Below are 14875 nucleotides of genomic sequence, written 5' to 3' on the forward strand. Positions count from 1 at the left end.
CGCGATCTAACAATAACCTGTATTATTTGTCTGTAAAATCTCTGGTGCAGAAATCTGAAGCATGCACCAGCAGGTACGGCACATCTCACACCTCAGCCTCGACCTGCTGCATATAAACATCAGCTCTCTATGACTTAACAAGCAATGCTGGGAGAAGGGGAAATGTAATATGTCACAGAAGACAAGCCTCCCTCCTTGTCTCTTCCCCCTTGACTTGCATCAATACAGAGGTGTGTGCAAACAATCTGGCTTCCCTAATGATGCCTTGAGAAATCATCCAATGTTTTTTATACTCTGACAAGCCAGCAGAGTGCAGCAAAAACTGCCTCTACCTCTAGAACAAATTATTGCTACGTATAAATAAGTCCTCATTTTTTATTCTGAAATGTATTCTTTCTGCAAAATGCTGCCTAACCAAAACACATAAGGCCTTACTGTGTATCAAGTGTCAATTAAATAATATAAAACAATTTTTTTTGTTTTTTTTTGTATCAGATATTCTATATATAAAGATTGTGATTCCTAGAGGTACATAGGAAAAGTCTTTCACAATGCCACATCCAGTCTGTCAATTCCAGCCCATTGCCAAGAAAATACAACTTGGATTCGTCTTGAGAAGGAAATCTATCTGCATCAAAAGCATCTATTAAAATCATGAGGGAAGTCAATTAGTCTCATTCAAACAAACAAACAAACACATGAGTAGTAGTTAGTTAAAATCCACATAGCTTGAAAAATGGTTGTGAAATTCATTGCAATTTTTCACATCAGGAAAAGGACAGCTGATCTCAACCCAAGTCTCTGGTGTCATCATGAAAACAAGAGGATTAATAATTTAAAGACATAGGATACATTTTTAATGATCTCCCACACATTTATTTTAGTGTTTTAATGGTTAGATAGATTGGAATATATTCCACCCAGTCCTATGTTTCATAATTCATTCACAGATGGTTAACTGAGAGAGGTCCAATTAGGCTGTCTGGACAGTGTCTGAACAGATGTTGATGTTGCTGAGGTTCACTGACCGAAACTGGTTGGGGAAAAAATGGAAAGTTTCAATGGAGAATCTAATAAGTTGGACTAATTATGCAATATTGATGAAAAGAAAAGAGGAACGGAAAAAGGAATTCTTAATCTGAATGATAAAGTTTGAAATGGCAAAAATAAAGGTTCCTCAATGGGTTTGCAATGAAAAAAATAAAGGTTCCTCAAAGATTCCTCAATGAGTTGGTTATATGGAGATTAAAACAGCTCTTCAGAACGGTATTTTGGTTCGTTACATTCATGGTTTCTAAAGAACTAGAAAGAAAAAATAATCTAGAGCTTGAAATGGGTTTCATATAAGACATCAACATCCTAATTAAAACCTTTATTTTTTTTTTGAGAATATAGAGCCAATTAGAAAATTAGTTTTTTATAAAGTGTTAAAGCGTTTTCATCATAACCATATGAACTGAAAACACTAATCTGCTTGTCAAAAACTTATAACTTAATATCTAATCTAAATATAAAGAACATTTAGCTCGTCTTCTATTTTTTAACACTCCTAAAACTATTCTTTTTTCTGTATCAAACTCGTTTACCTGTTTGACTTCCCCCAGTTGTCAGCCTCTTCGCGTTTGCCAGTGTAAGTGCATCATCTCTCTAGCCATTCCACAATGCCAGAGACGAGTCGAGCGCGCTTCAAAAAAAAAAAAAAAATATATATATATATATATATTTCTCCTATTTTCTGCCTCCGGAAATCCAAGATACTCCTTGAGAAAAACCCGCGGTTATGATACCCCACTGGATTATTGTGCACCAAATGAGAAGTAAAGCAAAGGCGTTAAGCGTGGAGTATCCTCAGTTCAGCCTCTCACACACAGAGGGATCAACTCCACACTGCGCCACGCGCTCGCGCTCACATCGCCGCTGTGACGCAACACAAACTTCACATCACTTGATCTGCTGTCATTTCATCAGCACATGAAAGAAAACACCGCATCCAGTGGAAAGAGAGTGGGAGGGATATAAAAAGACTTGACTCATAAAAAGTGTTAGAAGATCCATCAATAATGGATTAAAACAGGATATCGGATTTAACGTCCTGCTATTTAGCGACTTATTCTTTATGCACATTCCTCATTGGGTAAAAGTTGGGTCAATTGCCTTCTAATCTGAGCTGTATTATTCTCTTCTAAGATAAAAAGACATTTAGAAAATCTTTTTTTCTTTTTTAAAGGACCTCATGAATTAATAATGAAATAAAAGATATCCCTCAGGGTTGGGCAAAATCCACAATTGAAAAATTGCTTCTTTTCAATTCATGAGTGTGAATTTGAATTGAATTGTCCATTTCCCACATGATAAGTAAATTGTAATGACAGGAAGAGGATTTTATTAAAGGTTGCAACAAGACTTAAAATATATATTATTAATTATAGCTATTTATTCGCAGATATGTTGAATGCCTTTTTTTCTCATCTGATTAGTCATATTTAATTAAGCTTAACACACCACATCCATTTATTTAGCTGGACATTATTGAATTTTTTGCTTCTATACTTATTATGCTCTCATACTTATCAACTTATTGAGCCTTATTCAATCCTTATTTTTTAAATTTTATATGCAAAAAGGCATTCAAGGCATTGCTGTATGGTGAAAGTCACTATGCTGTGTGTTAGGCTAAACGGGGTAAAAAAAAGAGAAAAAGATTTTACTTTCTTAACCAAAAAAAATACAGTTCTGCATCCTGTGTGCAATGCATTCCCACTTCAATTTCAGGAATACGCTGATATTTAACATGCCATCAGAGACCAAAATCAGAGGCTATAAGCCTTTTAGCAGCTGTTCCTCGACTTTACGCCTTTCCATTCTCATTTAGGCTTGCATAATCAGTGTGTCATGTTTCATTAAAGAGAAGTGAAATGTCACATTTTTGTTAAAGTTCATTAAATGCAGGGTAGGTGGTTTGTTTCAGAAATTGTTTTTGTTATGCTGGTTGAAAGTCTTTTCACATCCTGATAGCAATTACTAAGTTAAATGGTCTAAATATATATATAGTAATATATATATATATATATATATATATATATATATATATATATCTGTTGAAGTCGTAGGACAATAAAATGTTCGTCCAATCATTGCATTCATTCCTAATGTCCTGATACGATGTCCTACCTGCCTGTCAACGTATGCATTTCCATACCACCGCGCACCTGCTTGCGCAGACATCACACATCATTAGCGTTTTCAATACTATGCTGAGTTAGAGAGACGTCAATCACTGAGTGCCACAATCAGGGCCGGGTTTCCCGATAACGATGTATCTTGGCTCTTAAGAGCGCTCTCTACGTGCAGGGTTACGAACCCTCGCCGCAATTCCACGTGCGTTTCGCAAAACTGCACTTAATTTGAACGCGCGAGAACCCGTTCTACGTGCTACTTAAGCGTCGCTGTCCATTCGCGAAGTGCTGAAATATAACCTTATATGTAATCGTATTCTGAACGTTTAACCTAATAATCGTCATTTGTTGTGGATTCGAAATCAAGACAAGTCTATATGGATATAAAACACCTATACAGGCTGACAAAATGGCTGAACAAAAACAAAAAAACAAGAGAAGAGACCTTTCAAAAAGATAAAATTAATGTCCTTTTAGAGGAGATAGAGGGAAACAAAGATTTTATTTTTAACAGATTTAAAGGACACCATACAAATAAGGAAAAACAAAACATCTGGAAGGACATTGTCACATTGCAAACTAACTGCAACCGTGTTCAAAGATCAGGGAAGGAGGTCCGCAAGAAATGCCCAATACAAGGCTGGTTTTCGTGCACGTCAGCAAGTCATTGACAGATTTTTTTGAATTCATCCCTATTTTGCCCAGTCTTTAAAGCATATTTCCCAGATTACTTATTTTATGATTTTTTGTTTTTTGTTCATTCGTTTAATTTAGATGTGTTCATTCGTTTAATTTAGATGTGTATTTCTATTTTGTTCTTCCCTTTTTAATTATTTAATTTATTCATTTAAACAAAACACGAGTACAACAAAGTGTACAATAAAGTACAATCAAAACCTGTATATTATACTTACGTTGCAGTGTAATCTGTTAAATCTAGATAAAAGTGTAATCTGCCGGTTGTCCTACAGGTGACCTCATAACTCTGTCTTCTTACGATGCACTTGGGGACGTACGATTACTCCAAGGCACTCGTAGTTCTACGAAGATTTTCAAGTGCTACTTAAGTTACGATGCTTTTGGGAAACAGACCATAATATTAATATCAGTCGTATGATCGTTTTTACGATCAACTTAGGTTTACGATGCTTTTGGGAAACGCAGCCCAGAACAGTAGCAGCCTTTTACACTTCCTCCTGAACCAAAACAATGAGCTTATGCTGTGTTCACACCATAACTACTGTAAGTTGGAATAGATGGAAACCCGTGACGTTATACTCAGAGTAGTTTGTGACTCAGATAATGCGTTTCAATGGCAACACTGTCAACTCTGAAATGAATCTGCAGCAGTCAGGTGGGACAGGTCAGAGCTTTATAAGTTGTTTATGTTCCATATTATTATAATTCAATGTGCTTTGAGACATGAGGTAGTTTAATACCGCCTCTCGTGGCGCTTTTGTTTGCTCCCTGCTGTACGTGTTCATGTGTTTAGAAGGAGGCGTGGCTTTAAAGATGCTTATGCTTTCAAAGCTAGCTCGCTATTGCTAGCCTCTCTGAAAATGACATTTAAACATTCCAGGATGGCTCTGTTGAGATAAACACATAAAGTGTTGGAGATCTTTTTTTTGTTCTTCTTAATTCCGCAACCATCAAAAGTGGTCAATCACTAATGAGTTTATATTAAAAAGGTATTTTCTGTTGTAATCTTTGTGCATAACAGATGTGTACAACTGAGTACCGCAGTTGAAAGCTTTGTCAAATTTGTTAAAATTGTTAATAAACAAAGGGCAGAGGATGTGTAGAACTGTTTGATTTTTGGTCACTTCAGTTTTTGGAAATCTGTGGAAGCTTCTGTGGAGTTTTGTGTGTGCAGATTCCATGTGGGCCTGCTAATGACTCATGGAGCTCGGAGCTGAAAGAGGGAGACAGAACGTCTCGGTTACTTATGTAACCCTCGTTCCCTGAGTAGTGACGACGAATGGGGTTTCGCTTAGAAAGCCTATATCAACTTTGAGTATACAAAACGAGCCAATGGCAAGGAAATACCATGGGTCTGCAGAATTTGCAATAGACACTGGCGTCGACGTCAGCAATGCTGGAGGAACTCAGGGCATGTCGGGGAAGCTCACCTGAGGAAATATCGCACGTATCCAGTCCGTGGATTGGAATGGCGAGCAAGCGAAGACACCTGAGCGGGTCCTAGTACTGGCTGGTTGAAGCAGTACATGAGAGGATACAGGCTCCATTCGGAGATTGTAGAATCTACCCTCTAATCTCTTATCTAATCTGGTGGTAGGGTACTCAAACCTGCCTCGTCCCGTACAGGAGCCACACGTGGAGGTTCCAAAGAAGGCTCACTGGGGGAAACGCATATTTGCATATACGCATATTTGCATACCAGCTGTACGCCAGTGTGTCCGTGCCGAGCGTGCCCTCGGTCAGGGAGTAAAACAGGGCGCATAGGGTCGAGTCGTGGGAGGGAAACAGGTCTACTTGTATCTCCCCGAACTGGTCCCAAATCAGCTGAACCGACTGGGGATGGAGTCCCCATTCTCCAGGGATGGTGAAGCCGTGAGAGCTCGTCGGCTGCACAGTTCAGGGCTCCGGGGATATAAATGTCTCAAAGCGACCTCAGATGCTTCTGACTCCATAGGAGGAGATGGTGGGTGAGTTGCGACATACGGCAGGAGCGTAGACCACCTTGACGGTTGATGTACGCTACTGTGGCGGTATTGTCTGTTTTTATCAGTTATTTTAACCAGAAGTAAAGATTAAACATATCTCAAACCTTGATGCTCAAGGTTTCTTGAGCATCAAATCCACATGATTTCTGAAGGATCATGTGACAGTGAAGACTGAAGTAATGATGCCGAAAATTCAACTTTGCATCACAGGAATATTGCATTATATTCTAAATTAAATTATATCCTTGGTGAGCATAAGACAATCTTAATTATTCCCAACTTTTGATCAGTAGTGTATCATAAATAATCTTATAGCCTATATGCATCACTGTGAGACTCCAATCCCCACCATATACTGGGGAGGGTTTCAATTGTCATTCGGTTTTACAATCATTGTGGTGCCTTATGGTGTCAGTATGTCATTTTTCAAACCAAAAAAGTCAAAATCTCAAATAGACTGTGAAAACTATCAGCTCCAAATAAAATTAGCTGATAACTTGTTCATGCAGGTGAATGCAGCTAAGTTCTCAACCAATGTGTTTATTATGCAACCGCACCGAGTAAACCTGTAGTAAAGCAGAACAATATAAAATGCATTGCACAGCTCTGACATCAGTCTGATTTACTTTCTTTGTTTTGGAATAGTTTTTTTTTTTTTTTTTTGTAATAGCTTGTCATGTTTTTGTCTCAGGTTTAGCTGTGTTTTTGGATTGAGCTCTACATTAGCAGTGTTCATGTCTCGAGAGCTTTATTCAGTGGGCTATGATTCCCACTAATGAATCTTTGAATATCATCAATATCATTCATTATTATGCAATTATTAAAAAATGTGCTTTTATGAGATGTGTTATTATTGAAATTGAATGATTCCTGAAGGTGGTGAGCAATGGAAAGCAGTCAAGAGTGCACTGGAAGACAATGAGTTTAGTTCAATTTAATATAATTATCTTAATGAATTTGACATGAATTGAATTTAGTATCATGAGGATTACTTCTGGTCATCCATACCAAAAAGCACACACTCTTAATGCTGCTCCACACTGCACCATTTGCAAAAATGTAAAAGCTTTTACCCCAGCTCCTATACTTTGCCTCTTTTTTCCTATCAGTTTATCTACCCACTGATGTGCGTCCACAAGTTAAATCTCTGTTTCAGTCTTTGAGGCTGTCATGCTTGTCCTCTTTTCCCACCAGGTCTAAATCCAGGTATCAGAGGGCTGGAGTGTTTGAAAAGCTGGGTGATAAGGCAGGCCTTTCATGACTCTGACCCTTCCTTCAGAGTGCACCTCTGTTGCTGGCTTTGAATAATTCACTCACAGAGACCCCTCAACTCCTGCTGATAAAACCCTGTTCAACAGAAATGATTTCCTCATCTCCTCCTCATCTATCTTTCTATGGAGCTTTGGTGACGGATGTAGCAGTGATAAATAGACAGACAGACAGATACTGTAGATAGATAGATAGATAGATAGATAGATAGATAGATAGATAGATAGATAGATAGATAGATAGATAGATAGATAGATAGATAGATAGATAGATAGATAGATAGATAGATAGATAGATAGATAGATAGATAGATAGATAGATAGATAACCTTAACCCATTTAGTTACCTTACATTACCCAGTACACTGGGTAAGTACACTGTAAGTACACGTAAGTGCACATACTGTAAAATAAAATGCAACCAATTTTTTTCTAATTCAGTAGATATTGAATATAATATTTTATATTGTAAAAATATAAACATCTAATATATTTGAACCAGAAAATGAAAACATGTACAGTTTTCTCAAAGCTCCGGCAGCCTTGAAACTGGCTCATCCTGGCCGAGGGCTTGAAGTCAAGGACCAGGTGAGTTAATATTCTTCATATTCCTTGACACTCTGAATGTTAAAAAAGAGAGCTGCACAGACTTTCTTTTAATACGACGATTCTTTGTGAAGAAATATTTAACAGATTTGCTTTGAAATGCAAAGTTTTCTGCTTTAAATCTGGCGGTTATCAAACAGTGTCCGTTGAGGCAGGAGCTTTCAAATGAATCTCCACATGCTCCCTGGGCACAGGGCTGGGATAGCTTTCCTGGCGCTTGGCCATTGTGACCAAAAACACTGCAGGAAAAGGGTTTTGAAAAACCTTTTTTTTTTTTCAAAAAATAAATTGAAAATGGCTTTTCACTAAATATGGGTTAAATTACACAGGACTGCAGAAGGTTTGGCAGGAACACATTTACAAATTAAATCTCCCAGAATGCCAAAGTCAAACAATATGGTCACTGCACTGACAGTTTTTAATCCAATTTTGACCCGCAGTATTTTTTTATTTTAGCAATTTCCATCATGTTTACTGACAGACAACTGATTGAAAAAAAAATTTACAAAAAAAAAACACCAACAAAAAAAACCTGTATAAATACAAAATGCATGTTGCTGTTACGAACTGCTCTGAGACAAAAAGGTTGAGATCCAAATGCAGCTTTTAATAATGGGGCAATCTAGACACGTAATCCAATGTACAGGCAACAGGTCAAAACACAGGTAGGCAGTCCAAACAAACAAAACACATAAGGCTGGAATACATGGAACCAGAGAAATGCTCAGAAATGCAGCACAACAACATACAAGACTTTGCCGAATGAATATGAAAACCAGGCTATTATAGGGTGAGTTGAGGCAGAGAGTTATGGGAAATGTAGTTTCATTAGGGAATGACTATAGTCCAGGGTGGAGTGCCCTCTGGTGGTAATGATGGTGCTCTAACTGGTAATCGTGACAGTTGCAATGGTAGGCCTTGTAATTCTCTCAACAGAGCCCATTCAGTAAATCATAGATAACAATTCCAAATTATTTTCAATGAAGCCTAATGAAACTTTAAAGAGTCTCAGAGGCTTTCTATGCACTGAAATAATTTTATTGAGATAAAAGCAACTGCACTGTAGGCCAATATGAATATACATTTCAGACTCTTTACAGGGGGTCAGTGATGTGTAGGAATGTTCCAGGATCACGAAGCTTCAGCGAGTGTCAGCTAGTACCCTTCAGCGAGTGCCAAATAAGTTAACTAATAAGTTAGTCTTTAGTCATAAGCTATTAAAACAAACACAATATTATCACATTTAAAACTTCCACCGCTATGGAACATGACTATAACAACAATATGCTTCTTAAACCTATTAATCTCGATTAATATTCTCAAATGCCCTGTTAATAACCTCTGCCGGTGAGGCTCATAGGAAGATTATTACATCTTACATTATGCATCTGTGTAAACACTTATTCATTAGAGTGAAAAACATTAATTACCCTGGAGGAAACATTACATGGAACATCTATTTTAATCAGAGCATGTGGGTTGCAAAACATTTTTTTATATTAAAACCACCTGCACTCAACAACAATAAGATTCCTTAGGTGTACTGTATGACTATCAACTGTCATGTGTCAGCACTTCAAAAAATATGCACACAAAAAAAAGGTCTATCCCCATTTTTTTCTCACCTTGAACAAAATGTGCACCACAAGGCTGATTCACTTAAGGCTTGAAAAATAGGAAGAGTACAGTTATGCCAATGTTCCCTTTGTTAGTCATAGGAAATGTATAGCGGAGTTCTGCATGAGCGGCATGATTATACTGGGAATAAAATATGTCTATCAGGATATAAGAGGACTGGTGGAAGTAAACTGAACTACTACAGTTTGTAGCTTGAAGATGCATTTCTCACCATGGAGGTTGCAGTCAAAGCTTGCAGTCTTTAAGGAAATACTCAATCTTATATTCGATAATTAATTGTAATACCCAGAGAGAGATATTCTGCTTTGGACTGGAATGGAAAAGAAATCTAGTATAATCCTAGAATTATGCCATTACATAAAAAAGGTCTGTGGTTTATGTAAGGGGTTGACAGTATAAGAGGCACCAAGGTTTTGCCCTTGATTTTTATGTTGTGTTCATTTTGGCTGTGTTAGGTGGCTTCACAGCATGATGGAGTTGGAAGGGACTGGAGTGGAGGGCTGCAGAGGCGACTGAAGGAAAAGGGATTATAAATGGCAGAGAAATTAAATTTTCGGCCTTCTCACCAACTGAAGCCACCATCTGCCACTTATTTGACTATTTCAGATTGAATTAAAGAGAATCCATTTTCGTAATTTACAGCCTGAGGAGAACCGATGCAAAAAAACTATGCTAGAGAAATCTAATGGCAGCATCGTAACACCCATTGTTTAACCAGAGCGAGGAGATAGGCTATCAGGTTTTCATGCACATCAGAATGAGGGACATGGACATCCACAGCATGATGTACAATTACAGTCATAAACACGTCTAAAAACTGAGTCGAGAGGGAATAATGGATCGTTTGATTCATTGTGTCAAGGAACAGCTCAGTGTGACTCTAATGGCAGCCTTGAGCTTGGTGGACATCTTTCAACTTTTGAAACTTCAAATTCACTACATTCTGTATTATAATTAAGCAATACCACACGGTTGTTCCCAATATTCAAAACTTCCAGCAAGATATTGATTTTATACAATGGCTCAATAAAACTTTACAATCTCACTGCAGTCCTGTACTAAAGAAGCAAGTATTTGTCAGGAAAAAATTAGGCCAACTTAAAAAAATCAACCCAGGCTTATTGGAAAAACGAGCTTGTGTCAACATAATATTACGTGGCTTCTTTCACGTTTCACTAATGCGTGCCTTGACGCCCCTGTTAACATGTTAAAGGGTCTTTATTTAAGTTTTTGACTGTACTAAAGCATAAAAATACCATTATATGTTTGCAGATATTTAGGAAACATGCTTGTTTCTCTGATAAACACTTCTACAGCCAGTTATTTATTTTACTGTGCGTTCCGTTTCAGAATGTTTTTTTTTGTTTTGGTTTGTGTGATCTCGCCCACTGCCAGATCACCCAATAGTATTTCGACACGACGACACCACAGGTAGCCAATTGGCAGAAAACACAATGTATTGCAGCCATGGAAGCCATCGAACAAACTGGTTCAGAGATAGCAGATTCTACCCAACCTAAAAAAAATGGGTGCATATTGAAATGTGATATCATAAATCAATAAATAAACTCATCAACTTACAGTGTAGTGTGTAAGTCTCCTCGCCTTCCATTGTCAATTGCGCTCGTTCCTGTTGTGTGTCCTCAATATGGCAACCCTCGTGAGTGTTAAGTCTGAGGAGGGGCAGGGGAAACAACAATCTCCAATATTTTGAATTTGGACTGCAGTATCTATTTCAACCATCAATCTCACATACTGCACCTTTAATATAGCAGGCCTCAGTATTGTGCATGTGTCATGATCCAGTTCTCCCTCATTTTTTGATTTGAACAATCATTACAGACAAGAAATAAACGTGAACTAAACAAGAGGACCAGAGAAGCTTGAACAGAATAAGCACAACAAACATACTGCCTTAAGCTCTTGTGAGCTCTTTTATAATAACAATCTGTTTTTTGATTACTACTAACCTATACAGTGTGTAATGCATAACAGTAAGAGTAAAATACTCTGGCCTATTTTAGGTATGAGAGTGGCATTTTGAGTTTTGATATTTTAACTAGGATCATTTATTGTGATAGTTTTGTTACTCAGATCCCTGCATGTAATCATGATATGTGAACATGAATAAAAGTTGTCGGTATTTGTCTGCCTCTTGTGTTTATTTCACGTGTAAACTGCAGTGAATTGTATAGGAATAGGTAGTTTTTGGAGTTTTGCTAAATGTAGGTTGTAGAGGCCATTTTCCCAGTGAGCAAGAAATGCTCTGTTTGACTCATGTTGCTTCTTTTGCTAATGAGATACTGTATTCGTATATGTCTACCCTATCTGAGTGTTTGTGTGTGTTTATGTTTTTCCCTCTACGAGCCAGAGAAGGACACCCAGCCTAACGACAGTAATATGACAGCATTTTTCATCTCGGCTCTCGAACGAGAAAGAAAAATCAATATTTAATCAAAGCAAGATCGTGTATACTTCACGATACAATATATTTACCTTTACTGTCATTAAAGCCTCAAAACCACATTCAAATATGCAGCGACAGAACAAAATAGTTCCAAAGAGGAAAATATGAGATGCTGAGAGCAAATGTTCAGCCCTCTCTCAGCAGCAGAAAGTATAATGTGTGTATAATGAGTGAGTGAATGAGAAAATAGTCATCAGAGCTATGACTGGCATGTCAACATGCTTACTACAGAAGACAGAAGTAATTACGTGTGCTCTTTCTCTCTCTGGCACTCTTGCCTCATTCTGCTGTCTCCTGATGTATCCCCTGTGTGATAACAGAGTCAGGGTAATGGGCTCTCTGTGAGCTAATGGGGGTTACACTGCAGGATACTCCACTGACAGGTACCAGCGATACTGCTTCCTGTGCTGTGAGTTTCTCAAATCACAAGATGTCAGTTGAGCGATTTTCTTCATGCTGTTATGACCAGCAGATAATATATATCCTGCTATTGAAATGTTAGAGATCTTACCTTATTTTTAAAATGCAAATGTGGACATGCAACTGCATAATATTCAAATTGCTATATGATCATCAGGAGCTGCATAAATACAATTTCTAAATCCAATTAAGTTTAAAACCTTTTCATTTGAGTGACCAGGACAACAGATTAACTTTAGAAAAAACTTGTACAATAAGGTGGCATTTTATTATAATTTATCACTGTGCTTTTTTTCTCATCAGTAGCACATGGAATATATTAACAGAACAGGGAACATAGTTTGAACAAAACTTAACAAAACATAAATGTTATATAAATATATAAATTATGTCAATTATTTTTAGTAAAACTGTGTTTCTTAAACCCCCCAAATACTGGCATTGTTGATTTGCAGATGGTTTGAATAGACTGTTGTCTTTGTTTGGCTGAAAGGGGACTCGGGCAGCTTGGATCACAGTAAGTCCTGGCAGCGGCATGCTGTCAGACTAAAGGAAGAAAAGGTCAGGACTGCAATATGTGAGGAAACATGTCTCTTGGAACGATGTGTGGGATTTTTAAACCATTTAATGGTGAGGAGCAAATGACATATTGAAATAAATGACATGCAGGTTGCATCTTTGAAGTCATTTTAGACAAATTAATAAAACAGAGGCAGCTTCATTTTTGGAAACGCATAAAAATGAAGGCTAGAAAAAAATATATGTTAAAGTTAACAGCAATATAGTGTTGGGAAATGTCAACATGAGTTCAGTGAGTTGGGAAGATGATATCAAATGGATTTTATGACATTATCTTTGTCCTCAGAATGGTATTATGCCATAATCACTTGGGAACCTCCTAATCTACTATCCCCTAATAACTGCTTTTATCATATTAATAGCTGGGCTTTTGAAGACAAACTGACCACATGTTCTAATAACAGTGAAATGAATAATTTATGAATGGGACAGACTGAAGTGCTTTAGACTGGAGAAAAATACTTAAATATGCAAAGCTGAGTGCATGTAGGCTATCATGTCTCTAATGTCTTAGACATTGTTTGCAATGTAAATAAGATACATAGTTCAGGATAATTCCAGTGCAGTACTGCAATTCTTTAAAGAATACTAAAACATAAATCCAGTGGTGTGAAGTAACGAATTACAAATACTCACGTTACTGTAATTAAGTAGGCTAGTTTATTTCAGAAATTGTACTTTTTTGAGTAGTTTAAAAATTGTGTAATTTTACTTTTACTTGAGTACATTTTAAGTGATGTATCGGTACTTTTTCTCCGCTATTTTCCTTCTGTTTGTGGTCGTTACTCGTTACATGCTTGTTTTAATTTTATTTTATTTGTATCCATCAATTGATTGGATCGAGTAATCGGTCTCGTGACTGTCATCAAATCAAATTAAGCATAGAAAACTTTAACCGCCTATTCCTGCTGTGCACTGCCGCGTCTCGCGCTCGCCATGCCGCCAGATTCAGAATCAGTGCACTCTATTTAACCATGGCGTTAACTTGAACTGCATTTCTGTCAGTTCGTGACTACAGCTCGTTAATAAACAACGTTTTTTGATTGATAATTTTTATACTATCCGTCTTCTTTTGGCAAGTGCACTTGCGCAAAAACATTTTTCATGTTCAACTTTTGTTTTTTTGTGTGTGGATGCTGCAGATAAAACAGCTTAGCCGAGACTACAAAGAGACATGCATTTGTGTGTGTGTGTGTGTGTGTGTTTGTTTCTTTTGTAAAAGTTTCCGGGATATAACTTCCCTATTTAATGCACAATTTTCCTTACAAATTATATTATCAGCATTACAATGTGATTAAATGTAGCCGTGTAAAATGTAAGGGATGATGCCACCCTTCTAGAACAATGTGCATTTATGTTTAAATTGTAACATATTTAATAGCATGGAATTAAAGTGTGTAATTAGTGTTAGATCACTATCTTAGCCTTTTTCAGTGCATTAATTAGGTGAGGTAATCTGATAATATTAGTATTTCTCATTTATCAAAACACTAACATTGGTACCGTTTTGGAGAGAAATTGGGTATTTTTTAATCTCTCTATTTAACCCATCTCATGGTGTGTGATGCTGAACTATCATATGAGTTTCTAAAGGTTTTTGAATTCCTTGCACAGTTATGAATATTGATATTTTATTTGCAACAATAGCATGCTCAGGCCCAGTGGCCTTTTGCCTAATTTTAAATGCTTTCCCCCCCAAATAATATGATTTAAATAGTGATGAGTGTACTGATTTGATGCATTTTAAAAAGATGGATGATAGATATTCTTCAACCTTTCTGACTAAGAACAAAATATAATGTGAATTACAGTATGTGCAATTTTTTTAATTTATAAATTGTAGTGTACAGTGTTTATTATAAGGGGTAGAATCCGCAAGCTCAGTACTCACTATGAGTACTTTTAAATAAGCTACTTTTTTACTCTTACTGAAGTAGTTTTTTGGACAAGTACTTTTTACTCTACTCGCACTACATTTTTTGGAATGTAATGGTACTTTTACTTGGGTATGTTTTTTCAGTACTCTTTCCACCACTG

At 37.0% G+C, this 14875-nt stretch overlaps 1 protein-coding gene across 1 annotated transcript in view; it reads right to left on the bottom strand.

Moving 5' to 3' along the window:
* cntn3a.1 (contactin 3a, tandem duplicate 1) overlaps positions 1-1850 on the bottom strand; it is a 106639-nt gene extending 104789 nt beyond the window's left edge. The window contains exon 1 of the mRNA XM_077214090.1: positions 1587-1850. The gene's annotated coding sequence lies outside the window, so the exon portion shown is untranslated. The remainder of the gene's footprint in view (positions 1-1586) is intronic.
* Between the last annotated feature and the right edge of the window lie 13025 nt (positions 1851-14875).

Source organism: Siphateles boraxobius, unplaced genomic scaffold, assembly GCF_051911475.1.
Source record: "Siphateles boraxobius isolate OS27281-9 unplaced genomic scaffold, OSU_SipBor_1 68, whole genome shotgun sequence".
In the NCBI taxonomy this organism is placed as follows: Eukaryota; Metazoa; Chordata; class Actinopteri; order Cypriniformes; family Leuciscidae; genus Siphateles; species Siphateles boraxobius.